The sequence below is a fragment of the Arachis hypogaea genome, chromosome 10 (genome assembly GCF_003086295.3).
Source record: "Arachis hypogaea cultivar Tifrunner chromosome 10, arahy.Tifrunner.gnm2.J5K5, whole genome shotgun sequence".
Taxonomy (NCBI): domain Eukaryota; kingdom Viridiplantae; phylum Streptophyta; class Magnoliopsida; order Fabales; family Fabaceae; genus Arachis; species Arachis hypogaea.
Genome location: NC_092045.1, coordinates 47,519,545 through 47,546,663, shown reverse-complemented (window position 1 = coordinate 47,546,663; position 27,119 = coordinate 47,519,545). Strand labels below are relative to the sequence as shown.

Genomic DNA, 27,119 nt, shown 5'->3' with positions numbered 1-27,119 from the left:
CTAATTGAGGATCTTGTTTCATTTATGAAACTTAGTGTGGTCTTAGATAGATCAAAAACCATGGTTGCTAAGCCAGAACGATTCTACTCAGAGTTCTTTGTCTGTTGCTGAGAAGATGATGGAAAAGACATGCTATTGCCAAACCTATTTCTCCCACCATTATTGTTACTGAAGCCTTGTTGAGGCTTCTGTTGATCCTTCTATGAGAAATTTGGGTGATTCCTCCATGAAGAATTATAGGTGTTTTCATAGGGTTCTCCAATGTAATTTACCTCTTCCATTACAGGATTCTCAGGGTCATAAGCTTCTCCTTCAGAGGAGGATTCTTTAACACTGTCGGATGCAGCTTGCAATCTAGTCAGATTCTGAGAAATCATATTGACTTGCTGAGTCATATTTTGTTTTGAGCCAATATGGCATTCAAAGTATCAATCTCAAGAACTCCTTTCTTCTAAGTGTCCCATTGTTTACATGATTTCATTCAGAAGTGTACATGAACTGGTTATTTGCAACCATTTTAATGAGTTCCTGGGCTTTTGCAGGCATTTTCTTCAGATGAATAGATCTGCCTGCAGAACGGTCCAATGACATCTTGGATAACTTAGACAGACCATCATAGAAGATACCTATGATGCTCCATTCTGAAAGCATGTCAGAAGGATACCTTCTGATCAATTGCTTGTATTTTTCCCAAGCTTCATAGAGGGATTCATCTTCCTTCTATTTGAAGGTTTGAAGTTCCACTCTAAGCTTACTCATCTTTTGAGGTGGAAAGAATTTGGCTAAGAAGGCATTGACTAGCTTTTTCCAAGAGTTCAAGCTGTCTCTAGGTTGTGAGTTCAACCATATACTAGCTCTGTCTCTTATAGCAAAAGAGAAAAGCATAAGCCTGTAGACCTCGGGATCAACTCCATTGGTCTTAACAGTGTCACATATTTGCAAAAATTCAGCCAAGAACTAATGAGGATCTTCCAATGGAAGTCCATGAAACTTGCAATTCTGTTGCATCAGAGAAACTAATTGAGGCTTATGCTCAAAGTTGTTTGCTCCAATGGTAGTAATAGAGATGCTTCTCCCATAGAAGTCGGGAGTTGGTTCAGTAAAGTCACCAAGCACCTTCCTTGCATTGTTGGCATTGTTGTTATTTTCAGCTGCCATGTCTTCTTCTTTTTCAAAAATTTCTGTCAGGTCCTCTCTAGAGAGTTGTGCTTTAGCTTCTCTTAGTTTCCTCTTTAGTGTCCTTTCAGGTTCAGGATCAGCTTCGACAAGAATGCCTTTATCTTTGTTCCTACTCATATGAAAGAGAAGAAAACAAAGAAAGTATAGAGATTCCTTGATGTGTCAGAGGAAAGGAAGAATAGAAGGATGAGGTAGATAAAGAAGAATTCGAACATGTAAAGAGGGGAGAGGGTTCAAATTATTAAGAGAGGAGGAGTGTTGGTGATTAAATAGAAAGAGATGAGAGAGGGAATTTTCGAAAATTAAAAAGGATTTTTAAAAAAGTGGTTAGTGATTTTCGAAAATTGGGAATGGAAAAGTGGTTAGGTGGTTTTGAAAAAGCTAAGAAATAGTGATTAGTTGAAAAAGATTTGAAAATAATTTTAAAAAGATAAGAAGTTAGAAAAAAAGTTTGAAATCAAATTAAAAGAGATATGATTGAAAAAATTTGATTTTAAAAAGATATGATTGAAAAGATATGATTGAAGGAAATTTGATTTTTAAAAAGATATGATTGAAAAGATATGGTTGAAAAAAGATTTGATTTTTAAAAATGATGACTTGACTAACAAGAAATTAAAAGATATGATTATAAGACTCAAATATTGAACCTTTCTTAACAAGAAAGTACAAACTTGAAATTTTTGAATCACAACATTAATTGTTAGCAAGGATTTTCGAAAATATTAAAAGAAAATGGAAAAAGATTTGATTTTGAAAAAGATATGATTAATATGAGAGGGTATGAAAAAGATAAGATTTTGAAAAATTAGTTTTTAAAACTTGAGAAATTGAGAAAGATTTGAATTGAAAACAAAATTTCCTCCTTGGTGTTATCCCGGCGTTAAACGCCCAGAATGGTATACGTTTTGGCGTTTAACACCCACTCACTACAAGAAAAATACCCATTCTGGTACACTTGAAAAGTGTAGCCAAAAGTGGAAAAAAAATGATGCCTTAGGCTACGGCTACGCTTTTTGGGCTACGGCTACGCTTTTTGGGGTGATTCCTATTCAGCCGTTGCCTATTCTCAAAGGCTACGCTTTTCTACACCAAGGGCTACGCTTTTGGCGTTTGGGAATAGGCTACGCTTTTCAAGTGATGCTGTGCATGACCAAAGGCTACGCTTTTCAGCTTCCATTCTTACTAGAATAGGCTACGCTTTTCAACACTATTGCATCACCTGTCAAGCGTAGCCACATTATATTCCATGGCTACTTTTTATAAGTGTAGCCTTAGGTCCCTCGTTTTTTTTCATACTATAGCTACTGTATATAAATGTAGCCTTAGGTCCGTTATTATTATTTTTTTATTTTATATATATATATATATATATAATAATTCTGCATTTTTAATTAAATGAGCTAAATATTATAAAATAAAAATAAATACATAATTATACTAAATAATTTTTTTAAATAATAAAAATTATCTGTAACCAAAATATATTTATAATAATGATCCAAAAGTACTAGAATAATGTTAATTTTAAATATTCATACATCTCATTAAAATAAACATAGCCATATCAAAATAACTATGATATCACTTAGAATTTACTACTAATACTCTATAAAAAACTAAAATATTTTATCCTACATAAGTATCTTCTAATAAAAGTCATTAGTCAACTATACATGTATCCATTCCCAACACTACTCTATCTTAGCCAATAAACCACAATAATAATCAACTTAATCTTCATTATCATCATCCTCAATATTATCCTGCATAATTATATAGAAAAGTAATAGAAAAGTAATTAGAAAAATATTTATAATGACATTTGCGATTATAAAAATTAAAAAACCAGACTGAAAACTATCAATGACTGATATCATTAATCCTTTCTGTACCGTGTACAAGTTTCACCAATGCATAGTAGTGTTTTACAAATCCAAAATTAGAATTCAAAGATCAAAAATGTATAAGCTATAAACCATAAGATAAAGAGCTATAATTTAAAAAATCATCACCCTAGCAGTTAGACAAAAATCCCCTGCCTCCCACCACAATGCCAAAATCAGAACTGTTGCCACAAAGTTTCCCTATTCTCTTCACATTTGAAAAGTTGAACTCTCCTACACAAGCCAATCTAGAATTATTACTCCTCCAACTACTACTACATGCAACAGCAACATATAGAACATGATTAGGACTAGCACCTAAAAACTAAAATTTTAATATATTATTATCATGTTATACATACTATATCTGCTGTTGTAACATTTTTTTAAATTAAAACTAATAACTTTAATTTGAAAATACTAATACTATAAGTCTATAACCATAGCTAGTATTATTTGCTTTTTATCGGCAGATGAATAAAAAAATAGGGAAAATTCATATATACCAAGTCATCCCATGTTTCTTCTAGTTCATGGTGAAAGGAAAAGAGCCAAAAATAGCAATATAGCTTTCAGCCATAGCAAACAGAAGTGCACAAAATCAGAAATACAACAACCAGAATTGTACAAACAATTTTCAGCCACAAACAAATGGAAGTGACACACATATCATTGCAAGAAGTCAGAGGAGGAGATATGTGCTCAGTTTTACAGGGGAACAAAGTGAAACAGACCCAATAAACCAACCAAATTAGCAATTAGCAGTTGAATAATTTTCTTTTTCCAACCAAGCATAAATCATCACCTTAGTCGCAGCTTCCAGGCTTACAAGGTCTAAGTGGAAGTCAAGCAGTCCAGGCGACCTATCAGCTAGAACCTAGAGCCAAAATAGGAAAATGGAAAGAAGGTAAGTGATCAAATGATATATTCCTTTAGTGCAATTGTTATTATACCTTGCAAAGATAGTGCATCAGTGTCATCTTATTGTTAGAAGCACGAGTGTCAGTAAGCTTTAAAAGATTATCCTACTTGAATCCAATTGCGGATCTGGCAAGCAACTAATGAAGTAAACATCTATATATGTCAGAACACAAGTTAGATATATCAGCTCACAAAGAAGGAATGTATAATTTGTACTCATTTTTATTTTATATATCGAAACAAAACACATCTTTTCACCGTTGGATAGAATGTGTGATCTGCATATGATAAGTCTACACCCTCAACCAATGGTAGAAAGGTATGTGCCAGTTTGTAAAATGAGCACACAATATATTTTTCTGTAATAATGACACTTGAAAGCTAAAATGAGATAGTCCACAATAACATGCTGCACATCCTTCAACTATGAAATTTAATATTTGGTACCTATAATAATCTGGATTTGGCATAAAAGTAGAAGTGTTTAGTAAACCATAGTTTCCTCCAACCAAACTTTTTTCTGCAGTATGTTCTGGTGTCATAAACAATTGACATTCCAAGCTGATCCAAATACCTGTGTTATGATGTATTAACATTAGAGTAAATGCTTGTAGAATCTCCAATGACAAAAAAATTAAAAAATAATAAAAAAAATTCAAGGTGAGTTAGTTAAACTAACCAGAAACTGTAGACAAATGCATCAGACACAAGATGGTGGCCATTGTTGTAAGCCCCTCCTGCCTCACCAACCCATGCTTTTGCTTTGGTTGCTGATTTTTTAAGTATGTTTTTTAGGCCACTGAATGTGCTAGCCACTCCATCAAGATATGATGGATCAAGAATTCTTTCAATTAGGTGCTCATCAACTCCTGTATGTAAGATAAAGTAGTAGCTTTTGTTATAACCAAAATTCATAAACATTTGTCAAATATTATAACAGTAGTATTCCTTTTTGGTGGATGATACCTGCTCCAAGGTTATATATGTGGTGAGATACCACATCAACAGATTTACCAGATTTGTTTACAAATTCCTGGAACCAGTTTGCATCATAGAAGCCACCGGGAGCAATGATCAGTGGCTTATTGGTGCACGAAATTGCAATCACACTTTTGCAACTCCGCACAACTAACCAGCAAGTGCACTGGGTCGTCCAAGTAATACCTTGCGTGAGCAAGGGTCGATCCCACGGAGATTGTCGGCTTGAAGCAAGCTATGGTTATCTTGTAAATCTTAGTCAGGATATCAGAAATTATCAGGATTGATTGTGGAAAACAAAAGAACATGAAATGATTACTTGTTTTGCAGTAATGGAGAATAGGTTGAGGTTTGGAGATGCTCCATCCTCTGAATCTCTGCTTTCCTACTGTCTTCTTCTTCAAACACGCAAGTCTCCTTCCATGGCAAGCTGTATGTAGGGTTTCACCGTTGTCAATGGCTACCTCCCATCCTCTCAGTGAAAGCGATTGCATATGCTCTGTCACAGCATAGCGGAATTCATCTGTCGGTTCTCAATCAGGCCGGAATAGAATCCAGTGATTCTTTTGCGTCTGTCACTAACGCCCCGTCTTCAGGAGTTTGAAGCACGTCACAGTCATTCAGTCATTGAATCCTACTCAGAATACCACAGACAAGGTTTAGACCTTCCGGATTCTCTTGAATGCTGCCATCAGTTCTAGCTTATACCACGAAGATTCCGGTTAAAGAATCCAAGAGATAACTACTTAATCTAAGGTAGAACGGAGGTGGTTGTCAGGCACACGTTCATAGTTGAGAATGATGATGATTGTCACGGATCATCACATTCATCCGGATTAAGAACAAGTATTATCTTAGAATGGAAGCAAGCATGATTGAATGAGAAACAGTAGTAATTGCATTAATTCATCAAGACACAGCAGAGCTCCTCACCCCCAACCATGGGGTTTAGAGACTCATGCTGTAGAAAGTACACAAAGAAGGGTGTAAAGTGTCATGAGGTCATAAGGTCATGATACAATGTCAAAAGATCCTATTAATAGTAAACTAGTAGCCTAGGGTGTACAGAAATGAGTAAATGACGTAAAAATCCACTTCTGGGTCCACTTGGTGTGTGCATGGGCTGAGCAATGAAGCAATTTCGTGTAGAGACCTTTTCTGGAGTTAAACGCCAGCTTTCATGCTAGTTTGGGCGTTTAACTCCAAGTTTTATGCCAGTTCCGGCGTTTAACGCTGGAATTTCTGAGGCTGTTTTGCCACGCCGGTTTGGGCCATCAAATCTTGGGCAAAGTATGGACTATCATATATTTCTGGAAAGCCCAGAATGTCTACTTTCCAACGCCGTTGAGAGCGCGCCAATTGAGCTTCTGTAGCTCCAGAAAATCCACTTCGAGTGCAGGGAGGTCAGAATCCAACAGCATCTGCAGTCCTTTTTGGTCTCGGAATCAGATTTTTGCTCAGGACCCTCAATTTCAGCCAGAAAATACCTGAAATCACAGAAAAACACACAAACTCATAGTAAAGTCCAGAAAAGTGAATTTTAGCTAAAAACTAATAAAAATATACTAAAAACTAACTAGATTATACTAAAAACATACTAAAAACAATGCCAAAAAGCATACAAATTATCCGCTCATCACAACACCAAACTTAAATTGTTGCTTGTCCCCAAGCAATTGAAAATCAAAATAGGATAAAAAGAAGAGACTAGTAGCTTTTGGCCTCCGAAATATCAAGGAAACATAGCTCCAATTAGATGAGCGGGACTAGTAGCTTTTGGCCTCCGAACAGTTTTGGCATCTCACTCTATCCCTTGAAGTTCAGAATGATTGGCATCTATAAGAACTCAGTACTCAGATAGTGTTATTGATTCTCTTAGTTGAGCATAATGATTCTTGAGCATAGCTAGTGTATGAGTCTTGGCTGTGGCCCAAAGCACTCTGTCTTCCAGTATTACCACCGGATACATACATGCCACAGACACATAATTGGGTGAACCTTTTCAGATTGTGACCCAGCTTTGCTAAAGTCCCCAATTAGAGGTGTCCAGGGTTCTTAAGCACACTCTTGTTGCCTTGGATCACAAATTTTATTTCTTTCTTTTTCTTTTTCTTTTTTCTCTTTTTTTTTTGAATTTTTTTTCACTGCTTTTTCTTGCTTCAAGAATCAATCTAATGATTTTTAGATCCTCAATAACAGTTCTCTTTTTCTTTCTTCTTTCAAGAGCCAACAATTTTTTTAACATTCTCAAAACAACAAATTCAAGAGACATATGCACTGTTCAAGCATTCATTCAAAAAACAAAAAGTATTGTCACCACATCAAACTAATTCAACTAGTTTCAATGATAAATTTCGAAATCCTGTACTTCTTGTTCTTTTGTGATTAAAGCATTTTTCATTTAAGAGAGGTGATGGATTCATAGGACATTCATATCTTTAAGGCATAAAATTTCAATTTTATTAATTATGAACTAAGAATAAGACTCAAAGATAGATATAAGATGAGACTAAAAGATAAAAAAAAAAATAAAAACAAAACAAACTAAAAAAACGCAAAAACATAGGCTCATAATGATAGAGGTTTTCACAGAGTTAGGACTCAACAACCTTGATTTTGAGAAGTGGATGCTCCCTCAGCTTGAGAGGAGAACTTTTGGCGTTTCAACTCTTGGATTTCACGCCCCTGCTTCTCTTGTTCCTTCAGCAATTTGCAGAGCATGCAGTTCTGATTCTGCTGTTCTTCCTTCAGTTGCTCCATAGTCTCTTGCAGCTTGGAGATAGATGCTTCTAGGCTGGTCCAGTAGTCAATTCTTGGGAATTCAGGGAGGAATTCCTGTGCCCTCCTCTTGATAGAGTTGTCTTGCACTTGTCCTTCCATTGACTTCTTGGTGATTGGGTGTTCAATGGGTATGAACTCATCTACTCCCATCTTCACCCCAGCCTCTTTATAGAGCAAGGAGATCAAGCTTGGGTAAGCCAATTTGGCTTCAGTGGAATTCTTATTTGCAATTGTGTAGATCTCACAAGCAATCACATGATGGACCTCCACTTCTTTTCCAAGCATAATGCAATGAATCATCACTGCTCTCTTGATGGTGACCTCAGAACGGTTGCTAGTGGGCAATATGGAACGCCCAATAAAGTCTAGCCAACCTCTTGCAGTTGGTTTGAGGTCTCCCCTCTTGAGTTGGTTTGGGACACCCTTTGAATTGGTTATCCACTTAGTCCCAGGGAGGCATATGTCCTCTAGAACTTGATCCAACCCTTTATCTACTCTCACCATCCTCCTATTGAAGGAATCAAGATCATCTTGCAGTTGAGGTAGTTTGAAGATTTCTCTTATTTTGTCCAGATGGAAGTACATAACTTTCCCTCTGACCATGGTTCTGTAGGTATGGTAAGCAGTTCCAGTCATTCTCTGCTTATCTGTTAGCCACAGATTAGAGTAGAATTCCTGAACCATGTTCCTTCCAACCTTTATTTCAGGATTGGTCAGAACTTCCCATCCTCTGTTTCGAATTTGCTCTTGGATCCCCGGATATTCATCTTCTTTCAGATCAAATTTAACTTCCGGGATCACTGACCTCAGACCCATTATTTTGTGATAATGGTCTTCATGTTCTTTGGTTAAGAACTTCTCCTGATTCCAAAGATTCTTTGGATTAGTCTCTTTCTTTCCTCTTGAGTTGGTTTGTTTTCCCTTAGGAGCCATGATCTTGATGAATCTTGGCTTAGTGATCACGGAAAAGCACACCAAACTTAGAGGTTTTGCTTGTCCTCAAGCAAAAAGAGAAGAAAGAAGAGAAGAGAGAGAGAGAGAAGAAGAGGAAATTCGAATGGTGTGGTGGAAAGAGGAAGCCAAACACGAATTTATAAGGTGAGGGGGAGAGTTTTTTTTGAAAAAAAAGAGAGATTTGAAGGGAGATTTGAGAAGATATGGAAAGAAATTGAGAAAAGGGTGAGTTTTTTGAAGAAGATTTGGGATTAATTTGAAATAGATTTGAAGAATGGTTTTGATTTGTGAAGATTTGAAAGTGAATGATGAAAGGTTGAAGTGCATTTATGTAGAAGAGTATGGGTAAAAAGAAGAAGGTTTGAAAAAATTTGAGTTGAAAACAAAAATGTGGTCCCCCCACCTTTCTGGCGTTAAACGCCCAGAATGGCACCCATTCTGGCGTTTAACGCCCAATTGCTACCCCTTTTGGGCGTTTAACGCCCAGCCAGGTGCCTTGGCTGGCGTTAAACACCAAAAAGCCTTTATCACTGGGCGTTTTTCAAAACGCCCAGGATGCTGCACACCTGGCGTTAAACGCCCAGAATGGTGCCCATTCTGGCGTTTAACGCCCAAAATGGCACCATTCCTGGCGTTAAACGCCCAGAATGGTACCCATTCTGGCGTTTAACGCCCAAAATGCCCCTTACTGGCGTTTTTTCGCCAGTAAGCTCATTTTCTCTGCTTTTTGAGCTGAATCCTTCTGTAACTCTGTGAACTCCTTCATTTTTGATATTTGCCTCTGTAAGAACTAATCATATAACCTCCTAATATGACTGGGTTGCCTCCCAGCAAGCGCTTCTTTACTGTCTTTAGCTGGACTTTCACTGAGAATCACTCAAGTCTCAGTTTTGAGCATTCCTGCTCAAAATTGCCTTCAAGATAATGTTTGATTCTCTGTCCATTAACAATGAACTTTTTGTCAGAATCAATATCCTGAAGCTCAACATATCCATATGGTGACACTCCTGTAATCACATACGGACCCCTCCATCGGGATTTGAGTTTTCCTGGAAACAGTCTGAGCCTAGAGTTGAAGAGCAGCACTTTTTGTCCTGGCTCAAAGACTCTGGTTGACAACTTCTTGTCATGCCATTTCTTTGCCTTTTCCTTATAAATTTTTGCATTTTCAAAGGCATTGAGTCTGAACTCCTCTAGCTCATTTAACTGGAGCAATCTTTTTTCACCAGCTAACTGTGCATCCATGTTTAGGAATCTGGTTGCCCAGTAGGCTTTATGTTCCAGTTCCACAGGCAAATGACAGGCCTTCCCATACACCAGTTGGTATGGGGAGGTTCCTATAGGAGTCTTGAATGCTGTTCTGTATGCCCACAGAGCATCATCCAAGCTCTTTGCCCAATCCTTTCTTCGGGCTATCACAGTCCGTTCTAGGATTCTTTTTAGTTCTCTGTTAGAGACTTCAGCTTGCCCATTTGTCTGTGGATGATACGGAGTTGCCACTTTGTGGCTAATTCCATATCTAACCATAGCAAGGTGTAGCTGTTTATTGCAGAAATGAGTGCCCCCGTCACTGATTAGCACTCTGGGAACGCCAAACCTGCTGAAAATGTTTTTCTGGAAGAATTTCAGTACGGTCTTGGTATCATTAGTGGGTGTAGCAATTGCTTCTACCCACTTAGATACATAGTCCACTGCCACCAGAATGTAAGTGTTTGAGTATGATGGTGGGAATGGCCCCATGAAGTCAATTCCCCATACATCAAACAATTCTATCTCTAATATCCCTTGTTGAGGCATGGCATATCCATGAGGCAGGTTACCAGCTCTTTGGCAACTGTCACAGTTACGCACAAACTCTCGGGAATCTTTATAGAGAGTAGGCCAGTAGAAGCCACATTGGAGGACTTTAGTGGCTGTTCGCTCACTTCCAAAATGTCCTCCATACTGTGATCCATGGCAGTGCCATAGGATCCTTTGTGCTTCTTCTCTGGGTACACACCTGCGGATCACTCCGTCAGCACATCTCTTAAAAAGATATGGTTCATCCCAGAGGTAGTACTTGGCATCTGAAATTAATTTCTTTCTCTGCACGTAGCTGTACTCTTTGGGAATGAACCTCACAGCTTTAAAATTTGCAATATCTGCAAACCATGGAGCTTCCTGAATGGCAAATAGTTGCTCATCTGGGAAAGTCTCAGAAATCTCAGTAGAAGGGAGGGACGCCCCAGCTACTGGCTCTATTCGGGACAGATGATCAGCTACTTAGTTCTCTGTCCCTTTTCTGTCTCTTATTTCTATATCAAACTCTTGCAGAAGCAACACCCATCTTATTAGCCTGGGTTTTGAATCCTGCTTTGTGAGTAAGTATTTAAGAGAAGCATGGTCAGTGTACACAATCACCTTGGATCCTACTAGGTAAGATCTAAACTTGTCAATGGCATAGACCACTGCAAGTAATTCTTTTTCTGTGGTTGTGTAATTCTTCTGTGCATCATTTAGAACACGGCTAGCATAATAAATGACATGCAGAAGTTTGTCATGCCTCTGTCCCAACACTGCACCAATGGCATGATCACTGGCATCACACATTAATTCAAATGGTAATGCCCAATCTGGTGCAGAGATGACTGGTGCTGTGACCAGCTTAGCTTTTAGGGTCTCAAATGCCTGTAGACACTGTGTGTCAAACACAAATGGTGTGTCAGCAGCTAGCAGATTACTCAGAGGTTTTGCAATTTTCGAAAAATCCCTTATAAACCTTCTGTAGAATCCTGCATGCCCCAGAAAGCTTCTGATTGCCTTAACATTGGCAGGTGGTGGTAATTTTTCAATTACCTCTACCTTTGCCTTATCCACCTCTATTCCCTTGCTTGAAATTTTGTGCCCAAGGACAATTCCTTCAGTCACCATAAAGTGACATTTCTCCCAGTTTAAAACCAGGTTAGTCTCTTGGCACCTTTTCAAGAGAAGTGCTAGGTGATTAAGACAGGAGCTAAATGAGTCTCCATACACTGAAAAGTCATCCATGAAGACTTCCAGAAATTTCTCTACCATATCTGAGAAGATAGAGAGCATGCACCTCTGAAAGGTTGCAGGTGCATTGCACAGACCAAAAGGCATCCTCCTGTAGGCAAACACGCCAGAAGGGCAAGTGAATGCTGTTTTCTCTTGGTCCTTAGGATCTACTGCAATTTGGTTGTAGCCTGAATAGCCATCCAAAAAGCAGTAGTAATCATGACCAGCTAGTCTTTCTAGCATTTGGTCTATGAATGGTAAAGGAAAATGATCCTTTCTGGTGGCTGTATTGAGCCTTCTGTAGTCAATACACATGCGCCACCCTGTGACTGTCCTTGTAGGAACCAATTCATTTTTTTCATTATGAACCACTGTCATGCCTCCCTTTTTGGGAACAACTTGGACAGGGCTCACCCAGGGGCTGTCAGAAATAGGATAAATAATCCCAGCCTCTAGTAATTTAGTGACCTCTTTCTGCACCACCTCCTTCATGGCAGGATTTAGCCTCCTCTATGGTTGGACCACTAGTTTGGCATTATCCTCCAATAGGATCTTGTGCATGCATCTAGCTGGGATAATACCCTTAAGATCACTTATGGACCACCCAAGAGCTGTCTTGTGTGTCCTTAGCACTTGAATCAGTGCTTCCTCTTCCTGTGAATTTAAAGCAGAGCTTATAATCACTGGAAAAGTGTCACCCTCTCCTAGAAATGCATATTTCAGGGATGATGGTAGTGGTTTGAGTTCAGGCTTGGGAGGTTTATCCTCCTTCTGAGGAATTTTCGAAAATTCCTTTGCCTCCTCTAGTTCTTCTTGATCAGATTGAGCATCCTTGAAGATGTCCTCAAGCTCTGATTCTAGGCTCTCAGCCATATTGATCTCTTCTACCAGAGAGTCAATAATGTCAGCGCCCATGCAGTCATTTGGTGTGTCTGGATGCTGCATGGCTTTTACAGCATTCAACTTGAACTCATCCTCATTGACTCTCAAGGTTACTTCTCCTTTTTGTACATCAATGAGAGTTCGTCCAGTTGCTAGGAAAGGTCTTCCTAGAATGAGAGTTGCACTCTTGTGCTCCTCCATTTCCAGCACCACAAAGTCAGTTGGAAAGGCAAATGGCCCAACTTTGACAATCATGTCCTCAATTATGCCTGATGGGTATTTAATGGAGCCATCAGCAAGTTGGAGGCATATCCGGGTTGGTTTGACTTCTCCAGTCAACCCAAGCTTTCTGATAGTGGATGCAGGTATTAGATTGATGCTTGCTCCAAGATCACATAGGGCTGTCTTGGTGCAGGCACCTTCTAATGTGTATGGTATCATAAAGCTTCCTGGATCTTGAAGCTTTTCTGGTAAGCTTTTTAGTATGACTGCACTGCATTCTTCAGTGAGAAACACTTTTTCAGTTTCTCTCCAATCCTTCTTATGACTTAAGATCTCTTTCATGAACTTAGCATAAGAAGGTATTTGCTCAAGTGCCGCTGCAAACGGAATCTTTATTTCAAGAGTCCTTAGATAGTCTGCAAAGCGGGCAAATTGCTTATCCTGTTCCGCTTGGCGGAGTTTTTGAGGATAAGGCATCTTGGCTTTATATTCTTCAACCTTAGATGCTGCAGGTTTATTCCTTACAGAAGTGGTTGAAGAAGCCTTGTTAGAGGGAATACTGTCAGCACTCTCAGGTGTCTGATTCTCCCCAGGCGTCTGAACGCCAGGATTGGGTGGAAATTGGGCGTTTAACGCCAGCTTTTCCCCCTTTTCTAGCGTTTGAATGCCAGAACTGGGCAAGGAATGGGCGTTTAACGCCAGCTTTCCTTCCCTTTCTGGCGTTTGAACGCCAATAACATTCCTCTCTGGGCTCTTACTGTCCTCAGAGGGATTTTGAACAGTGGTTTGGTTGTCCTCTGTCAATTGTTCCTTGTTTGGCTTTTTACTCTTTTGAGCAGTGTTATTCAGGGTCTTCCCACTCCTCAATTGAACTGCTTGACATTCCTCTGTTATCTGTTTAGATATTTGCTGTTTTGCTTGATTTAACTGTAGTTCTATGCTCTTGTTAGCAACTTTAGTTTCATGGAGCATCTCTTTAAAGTCTGCTAACTGTTCTGTCATCAGGAGCAATTGTTGATTAAGCTCAATTATTTGTTCTTAAGGACTAGGGTCAGTGACTACTGCCATGGCTTCCTCTTTTGGAGAGAACTCATTGCTAGAGTACAAAAATTGGTTTCTAGCAACAGTGTCTATAAGCTCTTGAGCTTCTTCAATTGTCTTCCTCATGTGTATAGATCCACCAGCTGAGTGGTCTAAAGACATCTGAGCTTTTTCTGTAAGCCCATAGTAGAAAATGTCTAATTGTACCCACTCTGAAAACATTTCTGTTCCGAGGGTTACCTGAAACGTGTAGCTCGGTCGTCTTTGGAGAAGCCCGAGGTGGGGGGACTGATGACCCGAGCTTGATATGTAGAGTGGTTGGTGGTTGTACCTGCAATGACACTCCGATGCTTAAGTTAGCATGGGTCCAAGCAGATATGTGTAGAATGTGGAATGTGTCATACCTGGGTGCTCCAGTGTATTTATAGTAGTTGGCCGTGATCTCCCCTGGATAAGATATTCTTATCTTATCTTATCTTTTGGGAGTTTTATCTCTATCTTTGTGGAACCGCCTTTTCTAGGCCTTTTCGGCCTTTAGGTTTTGGGCTGCGTTCCTTTTGATGGGCCTCTTTAGCTTTTTTGTCCGAGGTCCGACCTCAGGCGTGGGCCTTGGGACGAGGTCGGACCTTTCATGGATTTTGCCGAGTTGGAGGAGCCCGGTCAGGGTATGAACAGTGCCCCTGCCCGAGTTCGTCCTTTTTGGGAGGTCGAGCTCGGGCATAGTAGTTTTTCAAAATTCAAAAATGGCCGTTCCTGCATTTATTGCATTTTACCGTTTCTCCTCGATTTCCGTTCGAGCTCTGTGAAGGCATTATTTATTTGCTTCCTTCCTTTTTCTTCGTTTATTCCGTTCCTTCCTGTTTTTCTAAGTTTTCGCCATCTTCTTTTTCGAGCACCGCTTCTTCTTTCTCTTTGTTTCTTCTTCCCAGAATCTTTCCGTGCATTTTTCCGGGGTTTTCTCTGCGCTGCCGTTTCGTTCTCCTTGCTTTCGGAGCTCGTCGTCTTCTTTCTTTCTTCCAGGTTTTGTTCTCATCTCTTCTCTCTTCTGTTCTTTTGTGTGGCTTCTTTGTTTGTTTCTTTTATGCCTGGGTTGCCCCAAAAAGAGGCGCCGCCGTTGTTGTTTGCATATGGGGGGGGCTCTTTTTGGTTTTTGTTTCGGGTTTTGCTGAATGGGTTTTTTGCTGTCTTCTTTATGTGATTTTTGCTTGCTGTTGTATTTCTTCTTTGTAGGTAAGAGTTTTTATGTCTCGAAAGGTTCTTCAAGCGATGTCGACCAAGATTCCAAGTGGTCTTGGTTGGGTAGACCCTCTTCCTTTAAAGGTCCCTTCTGTGGTAGATTCTGAATATTTAGCTAGGTTCCGTAGGCACTGTAGTATATGCGAAAATAGAGAGTCTGAGAGAGATTATGAACTAGTAGCCCCGGATTCCGAGGAGAGAGTGTGTTTCCCGCCTTTAGATAGTTCCGAGAAGCTCTTCTTTTACGCTTATGATTGCTTTTTCTCCAAGCTGAGTGTCCGACTTCCTTTTACCGACCTGGAGTCCGAGGTGTTATGGTCTTGTAACCTTGCCCCTACGCAGCTTCATCCAAATTCTTGGGCATTTTTAAAGCTGTTTCAACTTTTGTGTCAGTTTTTGGGCGTTGCTCCCTCTATTTCTCTTTTTTCCTACTTGTTTGTGCTGACGAAGCCGGGTTCGGGTGGAGGGAAGGTATCTTGGGTCTCTTTTAGGGCTAACCAGGGGAGGAAGTTTTGTACCCTGTATGATGAGTCTTTTCACGATTTTAAGAACTTTTATTTCAAGGTCCGGGCTACTGGGGACGTCCGACCTTTCTTTCTAGATGAGAGTGGGGAGCCTTCTTTTCCTCTTTGTTGGCAGGAGAATGTAGTGTCTGCTAAGTATACTTTTGGGAGTCTAGATGAGGTGGAGCAGGCTTTTGTGGGTGTGGTGAGCAGTTTATGGGGTCGGGCACCTCACTTGGACACGAAGAAAATGTTGGGGGATCCAAGCCTTCTCCGTTCCGAGTTAGGTAGTTCCCGACCTCTTCGAGATTCCTCTTTTCTTAGTATTTTGGTTTTGCTTGTTTTGGTGGAATTTCTGTTGTGGTAATCCTTTTCTTTTTATTTATGCAGAGATGTCTTCTCAGGCGGATTCCATGAAGTTTCTTCGTCGGACGAAGAAGTCTGTGGCTGCTCGAAATATCGAGGCTGGGGAGGCTTCTGCCCGATCTTCTCCGCAGAAGACTACTGTGGGTGTTCAGACTCGGTCGAAGACTATTCCGACTCCCCAGTTCCGAGCTGTAAGTCAGGATCCTCCGACCTCTGGGCCTGCTACCTCTTCTCCTCCTTTGTCCTCGGGTCCTCCTCCCAGGAAGCAGAAGACCTCTCAAGAGCTTGCCGGTTTCAATGATAAGGACTTTGATGCTCTTGGTTGGATTGAGCAGCATATTCTCCCTCAGACCTTTATTTCTACTGATGATTTGTCTATGGAGCATTATTTTCAGTATATGGCGCGGAGTTGTGTCCGGATGGCTAGTCTTCATGCCGCTATTGCTCGGGAGTTCAGGAAATCCCCTATTGGTGCGACCAGCTCCCGACTTGAGAAGGCTCAGTCTGAGTTTGAGAGGATTAGTGAGTTGAAGGCTGCTAGGATTACTGAGCTGGAGGCCTCTTTGGAGAAAGAGAAAGCTAAAGCTACCACGGCTGTGGCGGCAGCGAAAGCAGCTGAGGAGATGGCGAAGGCGGCGACGGAGAATTATACTCGGTTATATGCCGAGCTTGTGGAGACAAAGGAGAAGTTGCAATCTGCTCAGGATGGTTTTTACGAGCTAGAAGGTCATGTGGCCAAGGGTATGGATGCTATGTTTGAAAATCTGAAGGCTCAGGTCCGGGTTCTGGCTCCCGACCTAGATCTGAGCTTATTCAGTACGGATAACGTCGTTGTGGAGGGAAAGATTGTTCCTGCTCCCAACGAGGATGAGGTTCCGGTGTCCGACCCCAAAGTTCCGGTTGCGAACCCGACCTCACCCTTGGCCGGGGATGGCTCTGGCGTGGAGGTTTCAAACCGGGATGACGTTGCCGTCGATGCAGTCCCGATTTCTATGTTTCCTCCACAGCCTTCTCTTGATGTGGAGTCCGGAAAGGACCTTGATCCTCTGTAACCTTTTATTTTTGGTGTTTTGCCCGACCTGTGGGCTCTTTTTGTTTTTGGATGGTTTCTGTGAACGCTTTGGACACATTTTTGCCTTATTAGCTACTTGTAGTAACTTTTTAGCTTATTTATGCGGTGTTTTTGTTCGCGTTTTGACTTTTTGTTCCGCTTTTATGCTTTTTAGTTGTTTTTGGATAACAGCTTTTTAGCTAGCGCTTGGCACTTTTGTTTTCGTTTTTTCGCTTGTACTTTTTAGTTGTATAGCAACTTTCTAGTAAGCGTTTTCGAAATCTTTTGTTTTCGTTTTTTCGCTTGTACTTTTTAGTTGTATAGCAACTTTCTAGTAAGCGTTTTCGAAATCTTTTGTTTTCGTTTTTTCGCTTGTACTTTTTAGTTGTATAGCAACTTTCTAGTAAGCGCTTTCGGAATCTTTGTTTTCGCCGTTTTAAGGCTTCTTTCTTTGGATCCGGGCTCTTTCTCGGACCTCGGGGAGGAGGTCGAGTTCTTCCTTTTGTGCCTGCGGGTTGCCCTCTTCGTTGTAGAAGATGACTCTGGGTGACCCTTCCTCTATTTCGATAGGAATCATTGCCTCCATCCCGTAAGCTAGTCGGAATGGGGATTCTCCCGTTGTAGAGTGTGGGGTTGTCCGATATGCCCATAGTACCTGGGGGAGTTCCTCGGCCCATGCCCCCTTGGCCTCTTGGAGTCTTCGTTTTAACCCGGCCAAGATGACTTTATTTGCAGCCTCTGCTTGTCCATTGGCTTGTGGGTGCTCGACCGAGGTGAATTGCTGTTTGATTTTTAGTTCGGCCACCAAGTTCTGAAAACTTGTGTCCGTGAATTGTGTTCCATTGTCCGTTGTGATGGAGTAGGGGACTCCGAATCTCGTGACAATGTTTTTGTATAGGAATTTGCGACTTTTCTGAGCCGTAATGGTGGCTAAGGGTTCAGCTTCGATCCACTTTGTGAAGTAGTCGACCCCTACTATGAGGTATTTGACTTGCCCCGGTCCTTGTGGGAACGGGCCGCGTAGGTCGAGTCCCCATTTTGCGAAGGGCCATGGTGCGGTGATGCTGATAAGGTCTTCGGGTGGTGCCTTGTGAAAATTGGCGTGTTTTTGGCAGGGGGGCATATTTTCACAAACTCCGTTGCGTCTCTTTGCAAGGTCGGCCAGTAGAACCCGGCTCTGACTACTTTCTTGGACAGTGCCCGAGCTCCGAGGTGGTTCCCACACATGCCTCCGTGGACTTCCTCGAGGACGCATTTTGCTTCTGAGGTTGGGACGCACCTAAGGAGGGGGTTTGAGAATCCTCTTCTGTATAATACGTCGTGTATTAGTGTATAATTCTGGGCGTCTTTTGTGAGTCTTTTAGCTTCCTTTCTTTCGGCGGGGAGAGTTCCCGACTTCAGGTAGTTGAGTATGGGGGTCATCCATCCTTGCTGTTGGTTGGATATATTTAGCGTTTCTTCCTCTCTTAGCACGGAGGGAGATTGTAAGGTTTCTTGGAGGAGACTTCTGTTGTTGCCTCCGGGTTTAGTGCTGGCGAGCTTTGAGAGAGCGTCTGCTCGGACGTTTTGTTCCCGAGGTATGTGCTGGATTTGTATTTCTGAAAAGTGGTGTAATTGCGCCTGTGTTTGGTCCAGGTATTTTTTCATAGTTGGGTCTTTGGCCTGGTAGCTTCCATTTACTTGTGATGTGACGACCTGGGAGTCGCTGAAGATCGCGATTCTCTGGGCTCCGACCTCTTCGGCTAGCTTTAGACCTGCTAGTAGGGCCTCGTATTCGGCTTGGTTGTTCGAAGCCTGGAACTCGAATTTTAGGGATAGTTCTATCCGTGTTCCTTGGTCGCTTTCGAGTATAACCCCGGCTCCGCTTCCTGTTTTGTTTGAGGATCCGTCGACATACATGTTCCATGAGAGTGGGGTTCCAGGGGTCTCCGTGTATTCTGCGATGAAGTCGGCTAGATACTGAGATTTTATGGCAGTCCGGGCTTCATAGTGGAGGTCGAACTCGGACAGTTCCACCGCCCATTGTAGTATTCGTCCTGCCAGGTCTGTTTTTTGCAGGATGTGTTGCATGGGTTGGTTTGTCCGGACTTTGATGGTGTGGGCTTGAAAGTAGGGACGGAGCCTTCGAGCTGTGAACACTAGGGCGTAGGCGAATTTTTCTATCTTCTGATAGTTTAACTCGGCCCCTTGTAGTGCCTTGCTTACAAAGTATATGGGTTGTTGTCCTTGGTCGTTTTCTCGTATTAACGCTGAAGCGACTGCTCGATGTCCAACCGAGAGGTATAGTACGAGTTCTTCCCCTTTTAGAGGTCGGGTTAGGATTGGTGGCTGCCCGAGGAATTCCTTGAACTCTTGAAAGGCTTTTTCGCACTCCGGGGTCCATGAGAAGGGTTTTCCTTTCTTTAGGAGTGAGTAGAGAGGTAGTGACTTTATTGCTGATCCTGCCAAGAATCTTGATAGGGCAGCTAGCCTTCCATTCAGTTGTTGTACTTCTTTGACACATGTCGGGCTCTTCATATTGAGTATTGCCTGGCATTTGTCCGGGTTCGCTTCGATGCCCCTTTGAGTCAGCATGAAGCCTAGGAACTTTCCGGCTTCTGCGGCGAAGGTGCACTTTGTCGGGTTAAGTCTCATGTTGTGTTTTCTGAGGGTGCCGAAGACACTGGTGAGGTCGGTTAGCAAGTTTCTGTCTTTTTGTGTCTTTACCAGCATGTCGTCAACATACACCTCCAGCTGTAGTCCGATGTGCTCTGAGAACACTTTGTTCATTAGCCTCTGGTAGGTTGCCCCTGCGTTCTTTAGCCCGAAGGGCATTACGACGTAGCAGTAGTTTGCCCTTGGGGTTATGAACGAGGTCTTTTCTTGGTCGGGTCCGTACATCGGGATTTGATTGTATCCTGAGTATGCGTCCATGAAGGAGAGATATCTGTAGCCTGAGGCTGCGTCTACTAAGGCGTCGATGTTTGGTAGTGGATATGGGTCTTTGGGGCAGGCTTTGTTGAGATCCGTGTAATCGACGCACATCCTCCATTTTCCGTTGGGCTTTTTTACCAGGACCACGTTTGCGAGCCATAGGGGGTATTTGACTTCCCTAATGAACCCTGCATCTAGTAGTGCTTGTACTTGTTCTTCTATTGCTTGCATGCGTTCGGGTCTGAGCTTCCTGCGTCTTTGTTGGACAGGTCGGGATCCCGGGTACACTGATAGCTTATGGCACATCAGGTCGGGGCTTATGCCTGGCATGTCGGAGGCTTTCCAGGCGAAGAGGTCGGAATTCTCCCTTAAGAGGGTTATGAGTTCCTCCTTTAGGCCCGTTTCGAGGTTTGCTCCTATGTTTGTTACTTTTTCAGATGTGTTCCCGATCTGGACTCTTTCGGTTTCTCCCTCTGGTTGTGGCCGAAGATCTTCTCGGGCTTGAACTCGCACGAGTTCTATTGTGTTGATCTCTTTTCCTTTTAAGCTCAGGCTTTCGTTGTAGCATCGCCGTGCCAGTTTTTGGTCGCCTTTTAGGGTAGCGATTCCTTTTGTGGTAGGGAACTTCATACAGAGGTGTGGGGTCGAGACTATAGCTGCCAGTCTGTTTAGGGTTGGTCGCCCAATGAGGGCATTGTATGCTGAAGTGACGTCGACTATAATGTAATCGATGCTTAATGTTTTAGATTGCTCGCCTTTTCCGAAGGTAGTGTGTAGCGAGATGTATCCTAAGGGATGGATCGGGGTATCTCCTAGCCCAAATAGGTCGGTGGGATAGGCCTTTAGTTCTTTTTCTTCAAGTCCGAGCTTGTCGAAGGCCATTTTGAACAGGATATCTGCTGAGCTTCCCTGGTCAATCAGGGTTCGATGTAAGTTGGCGTTTGCTAGGATAATGGTGATTACCATTGGATCGTCGTGCCCGGGTATTATCCCTTGAGCATCTTCTCGGGTAAACGAGATAGTAGGTAGTTCGGGCAGGGGACTGTCTTCTCGGGCGTGGTAGACTTCTTTGAGGTGTCTTTTTCGCGAGGATCTGGATGTTCCTCCGCCTGCAAAACCTCCATTTATCATGTGAACGTGCCTTTTAGGGGTTCGCGGGATTTGTTCGGCCCGATCTTCGTTATCTCCCCGCCTTCTCTTCCTGGTCTCTTCTCCTTTCTCTGCTATGTATCTGTCGAGTTTCCCTTCTCTGGCTAGCTTTTCTATAACATTTTTTAGGTCGTAGCAGTCGTTAGTAGAATGACCGTAGAGCTTGTGATATTCACAGTATTCAGACCGATCTCTCCCCGCTCTCTTGTGCTTTAGCGGTCGGGGCGGGGGGATCTTCTCGGTGTGGCATACTTCTCTGTAGACGTCTACCAGGGAGACTCGGAGGGGGGTGTAGTTGTGGTACTTCCGTGGCTTGTCCGAGTTGGGTTCTTCTTTCTTCTTCTGTTCCCGATCTCGATCTCGGAATGGGTAGGTTGATTCCTTCCTAGAAGAGTCTCTTAGCTGGGAGGTTTCCTCCATGTTGATATATTTTTCTGCCCGCTCCTGCACCTCGTATAGGGAGGTCGGGTATCGTTTGGATAGGGACTGGCTAAACGGTCCCTCTTTTAGGCCGTTTGCTAGTCCCATGATGGCCGCTTCAGTGGGCAAGTGTTGTATGTCCAGGCAGGCTTTGTTGAATCGCTCCATGTATTCTCGGAGAGTTTCTTGGTTACCTTGTTTGATCCCGAGTAGACTGGGGGCATGTTTTGTCTTGTCTTTTTGAATGGAGAACCTTGTTAGGAATTTTTTGGTTAGGTCCTCGAAGCTGGTGATTGATCTTGGTGGTAGGTTGTCGAACCACTTCATGGCTGACTTGGTGAGAGTGGTGGGGAAGGCTTTGCACCGAATCGCGTCGGAGGCGTCGACTAGGTACATTCTGCTTCTGAAGTTGCTAAGGTGGTGACTTGGATCGGTGGTGCCGTCGTAGAGATCCATATCGGGTGGCTTGAAATTTCGTGGTACCTTCTCCTTCATGATCTCTTACGTGAAGGGATCATGGTTGCATTCGGGGGTGGTGCCGCGTTCTGTCCGGTCTTTTAGATTGGCCTCTATTTTCCGTAGTTTTTCTTCTAATTCTCTACGCTTTCGAGCCTCCCTTCTCAGATCTTGTTCAGTTTCTTTCTGCTTTTTTATGTCCTCTTCGAGTTGTTTCAGTCGGTTTTGTTGTGCCCGGACTGCTTCTAGAATTTCCGAGCTCTTTTCTTTTTCGGAATTTTGTGGATCTTTGTTTGGGAGTGATGTCTTTGGGCGATTCTGTTTGTTTCCTCCTGGAGTGCGTGGTGATAGAGGGCTGTCCGGTCGTTCTCCGGTGTCAACTTCGTCCTCTTGTTCTGATGCGGCGTGGCCATTGTTGAGAGGGTCGTCCGCCATGGTAGAGGGATGACTTCCAGGGTCCCCGGCAACGGCGCCAATGTTCCGAGGGTTACCTGAAACGTGTAGCTCGGTCGTCTTTGGAGAAGCCCGAGGTAGGGGGACTGATGACCCGAGCTTGATATGTATAGTGGTTGGTGGTTGTACCTGCAATGACACTCCGATGCTTAAGTTAGCATGGGTCCAAGCAGATATGTGTAGAATGTGGAATGTGTCATACCTGGGTGCTCCAGTGTATTTATAGTAGTTGGCCGTGATCTCCCCTGGATAAGATATTCTTATCTTATCTTATCTTTTGGGAGTTTTATCTCTATCTTTGTGGAACCGCCTTTTCTAGGCCTTTTCGGCCTTTAGGTTTTGGGCTGCGTTCCTTTTGATGGGCCTCTTTAGCTTTTTTGTCCGAGGTCCGACCTCAGGCGTGGGCCTTGGGACGAGGTCGGACCTTTCATGGATTTTGCCGAGTTGGAGGAGCCCGGTCAGGGTATGAACAATTTCAGAGGGACATTTCCTTAGCATACCTCTATACCTCTCCCAGGCATTATAAAGGGATTCATTATCCTCTTGTTTAAAGCCTTGGATGTCCAGTCTTAACTGTGTCATCCTTTTTGGAGGGTAAAAATGATTCAGGAATTTGTCTGACAACTGTTTCCATGTCTTTATGCTTGCTGTAGGTTGGTTATTCAACCACCTCTTAGCTTGATCTTTTACAGCAAATGGAAACAGTAATAGTCTGTAGACATCCTGATCCACCTCTTTATCATGTACTGTGTCAGTAATTTGTAAAAACTGTGCCAGAAACTCAGTAGGTTCTTCCTGTGGAAGACCGGAATACTGGCAATTTTGCTGCACTATGATAATGAGTTGAGGATTTAGTTCAAAGCTGCTTGCTTTGATGGGAGGTGTACAGATGCTACTCCCACATGTAGCTGTAATGGGGTTAGCATATGATCCCAGAGTCCTTTTGGACTGGTTGATCCCACTTAAGTCCATAATGGACAAAAGGGAAATGATAATGATTGCAAGGAGATAAATTTTGTTTTTTTTTTTTTTGAATTAAACGAAAAAGAAAATAAAATAAAACAAACGAAAATTAAGGTGAAAATTCGAAAATCAAAAAGAAAATAAGATCAAAGCAAATTGAGAACTGAATCAATTAGTTAATTAAAAAGATTTTGAAAATAGCAATTAGAAAGATATGATTGAAAAATTTTTATGAAAAAGATTTGATTTTTGAAAAGAGGAAAGAGAAAAACACAAAAGACACCAAACTTAAAATTTTTAGAAAATCAAACACTAATTTTTCGAAAACTTTTAAGGGAAAAACACAAAGAGGACACCAAACTTAGAATTTTTATGAATCAAAAAGGGACTAAGAACATGCAAATTCGAAAATTAAAAGAAAAACAAAAGCATGCAATTGACACCAAACTTAAAATATGAAACTAGACTCAACTAAAAGACTCTAAACCAACAAAAATAAAACAGTCCTAATCTAAGCAACAAGATAAGCCTTCAGTTGTTCAAACTCAACAATCCCCGGCAACGGCGCCAAAAACTTGGTGCACGAAATTGCAATCACACTTTTGCAACTCCGCACAACTAACCAGCAAGTGCACTGGGTCGTCCAAGTAATACCTTGCGTGAGCAAGGGTCGATCCCACGGAGATTGTCGGCTTGAAGCAAGCTATGGTTATCTTGTAAATCTTAGTCAGGATATCAGAAATTATCAGGATTGATTGTGGAAAACAAAAGAACATGAAATGATTACTTGTTTTGCAGTAATGGAGAATAGGTTGAGGTTTGGAGATGCTCCATCCTCTGAATCTCTGCTTTCCTACTGTCTTCTTCTTCAAACACGCAAGTCTCCTTCCATGGCAAGCTGTATGTAGGGTTTCACCGTTGTCAATGGCTACCTCCCATCCTCTCAATGAAAGCGATTGCATATGCTCTGTCACAGCATAGCGGAATTCATCTGTCGGTTCTCAATCAGGCCGGAATAGAATCCAGTGATTCTTTTGCGTCTGTCACTAACGCCCCGCCTTCAGGAGTTTGAAGCACGTCACAGTCATTCAGTCATTGAATCCTACTCAGAATACCACAGACAAGGTTTAGACCTTCCGGATTCTCTTGAATGCTGCCATCAGTTCTAGCGTATACCACGAAGATTTCGGTTAAAGAATCCAAGAGATAACTACTTAATCTAAGGTAGAACGGAGGTGGTTGTCAGGCACACGTTCATAGTTGAGAATGATGATGATTGTCACGGATCATCACATTCATCCGGATTAAGAACAAGTATTATCTTAGAATGGAAGCAAGCATGATTGAATGAGAAACAGTAGTAATTGCATTAATTCATCAAGACACAGCAGAGCTCCTCACCCCCAACCATGGGGTTTAGAGACTCATGTTGTAGAAAGTACACAAAGAAGGGTGTAAAGCGTCATGAGGTCATAAGGTCATGATACAATGTCAAAAGATCCTATTAATAGTAAACTAGTAGCCTAGGGTGTACAGAAATGAGTAAATGACGTAAAAATCCACTTCTGGGTCCACTTGGTGTGTGCTTGGGCTGAGCAATGAAGCAATTTCGTGTAGAGACCTTTTCTGGAGTTAAACGCCAGCTTTCATGCCAGTTTGGGCGTTTAACTCCAAGTTTTATGCCAGTTCCGGCGTTTAACGCTGGAATTTCTGAGGCTGTTTTGCCACGCCGGTTTGGGCCATCAAATCTTGGGCAAAGTATGGACTATCATATATTGCTGGAAAGCCCAGGATGTCTACTTTCCAACGCCGTTGAGAGCGCGCCAATTGGGCTTCCGTAGCTCCAGAAAATCCACTTCGAGTGCAGGGAGGTCAGAATCCAACAGCATCTGCAGTCCTTTTTGGTCTCGGAATCAGATTTTTGCTCAGGACCCTCAATTTCAGCCAGAAAATACCTGAAATCACAGAAAAACACACAAACTCATAGTAAAGTCCAGAAAAGTGAATTTTAGCTAAAAACTAATAAAAATATACTAAAAACTAACTAGATTATACTAAAAACATACTAAAAACAATGCCAAAAAGCATACAAATTATCCGCTCATCACTTATGCCTAATCCCTCTATATACATCATGAAATATGTTTCTTAATGCAGCAATATCAGAAGCATATTGATCTGCAGAAACGTTTGCTCCAACTCCACTCCCACACAATTCATTACCTGCACAAGCAAGAAGGAATTCATTTAAACTATTAATTCTATCAAGAGAGACATGTTATTTTTGTTTCGCAAAAAGAACTTGAAAGACTTGCAATGTTTGTGTTAGAAACTAAATGTGAAATCCTGCTATGTGGCAAAGATAATGAGTCTTAAAACCACCATTTTTTAATTTTAGTCTTATTGAATCAATTACACTGATGCTTGCTACTTTGGCATATATGTAATCAGGGAGCATACACTTACCAAATTCCCAACCAGCAATGCTGTAATTCTTTCTTACAGTATAACAGATAAAAGATTCGGCATTGGAAAAGTTCCACGGTCCAACTGCAGAACCACATTGTAATGTTCTTCCAGCAAGAGCATTCAATCCAAAGATAACCTTAGCCCTGAAATATACCTATCATTAATGTTAAACTTTCTTTTTTTCCCCCTTAAAATAAGTTTCCTCTCTTCTCTACTTCATTTCTCCACCATTCCTCCCAACTCCCTATCAGATTTTAAAGTAAGTAAAGGGTCTAAGAAATCAAATGCTGGTAGACGGATCCTAGTTATGGAGCCTACAAACAGTATCCTATATAATTCTGAGTACTTAGATTTACACTAAATTAGCTATCATAAATAATGATATGGCTATAACAAATTAGTACACACCTGTTCGTATTTTCCCAAATTCTCTTTGTCACCAGTGTTTCCCTTCATAAACAAGGGGAATCAAAATTAGAAAAGCAAACAAACCAGAGTAAAAGATATGTTTTCGTAACAGCAGACGCCAAATGAGAAACCTTAGCTGACAAAACAAGAAGGGGAGAGGCTGACAAAACCTTCATCTATTGTAAACATAAAACCATTAGAAAAATTGAACGATCCATCATTGAAAATCTAATGTAATTTAAAAAGGGGAGAGGCTGCATAGCACCAACATAATAACTTACAGCAAATAAGGTAAGAATGTAAGCCCCGGCAGCTACTCCCATGCACATTACTGCACTAAGACTTCAGACAAAAAGAATGTTGGGGTTAGATTGCCTTCTCAAAACGAACAACTGCCAATATTCAAAGCCTAATGGAAATTGGTGTAAACTAATTTTCTTTATGTCATTAAATGGAAATCAATTACAGATTAAGCTTGAACTTACTCACCCAAAAAAGTTGAGAACCTCGGCTATTTGATCTGCTAGGTCGTCAACAGAAAGAATTAGATAATCTGGAACAATCTCAGGAGCTCCCAACTGCAACAACTCTTGAACAAAGTACAAGATGATAAGAAAGCAAGAACTTAAAATATTATCAATGAAGGAATTTATAACAGTGAGGAGATATATACATCAAGTAACACTACAAAACAATCAAACACAGCTTAACATGATGAGCACAAAACAATCAAACACAGCTTAACATGATGGAAGCAGGAAATGAATGCTTAATTTACAAAAAGTTGAAGAAACTGGGATCAAAGAACTTCAAAATCAAGAGGAGTAACATATTAAACCTTTTTTCTCAACCTTCTGCCTGCCATTCATGGCA

General features: G+C 41.6%; 1 long non-coding RNA gene and 1 pseudogene across 1 annotated transcript; both read right to left on the bottom strand.

Annotated features, from left to right (window-relative positions):
* Positions 1–2,731: 2,731 nt before the first annotated feature.
* On the bottom strand, positions 2,732–4,113 carry LOC112718240 (uncharacterized). Its single transcript, XR_003160712.3, has 3 exons — positions 4,019–4,113; positions 3,871–3,942; positions 2,732–2,945 (listed from the first exon to the last, which is right to left on the bottom strand). It is a non-coding gene; the product is annotated as an uncharacterized lncRNA (long non-coding RNA).
* Positions 4,114–4,123: 10 nt separating this feature from the next.
* Positions 4,124–26,422, bottom strand: LOC112717529 (heparanase-like protein 3; annotated as a pseudogene).
* Positions 26,423–27,119: the final 697 nt, after the last annotated feature.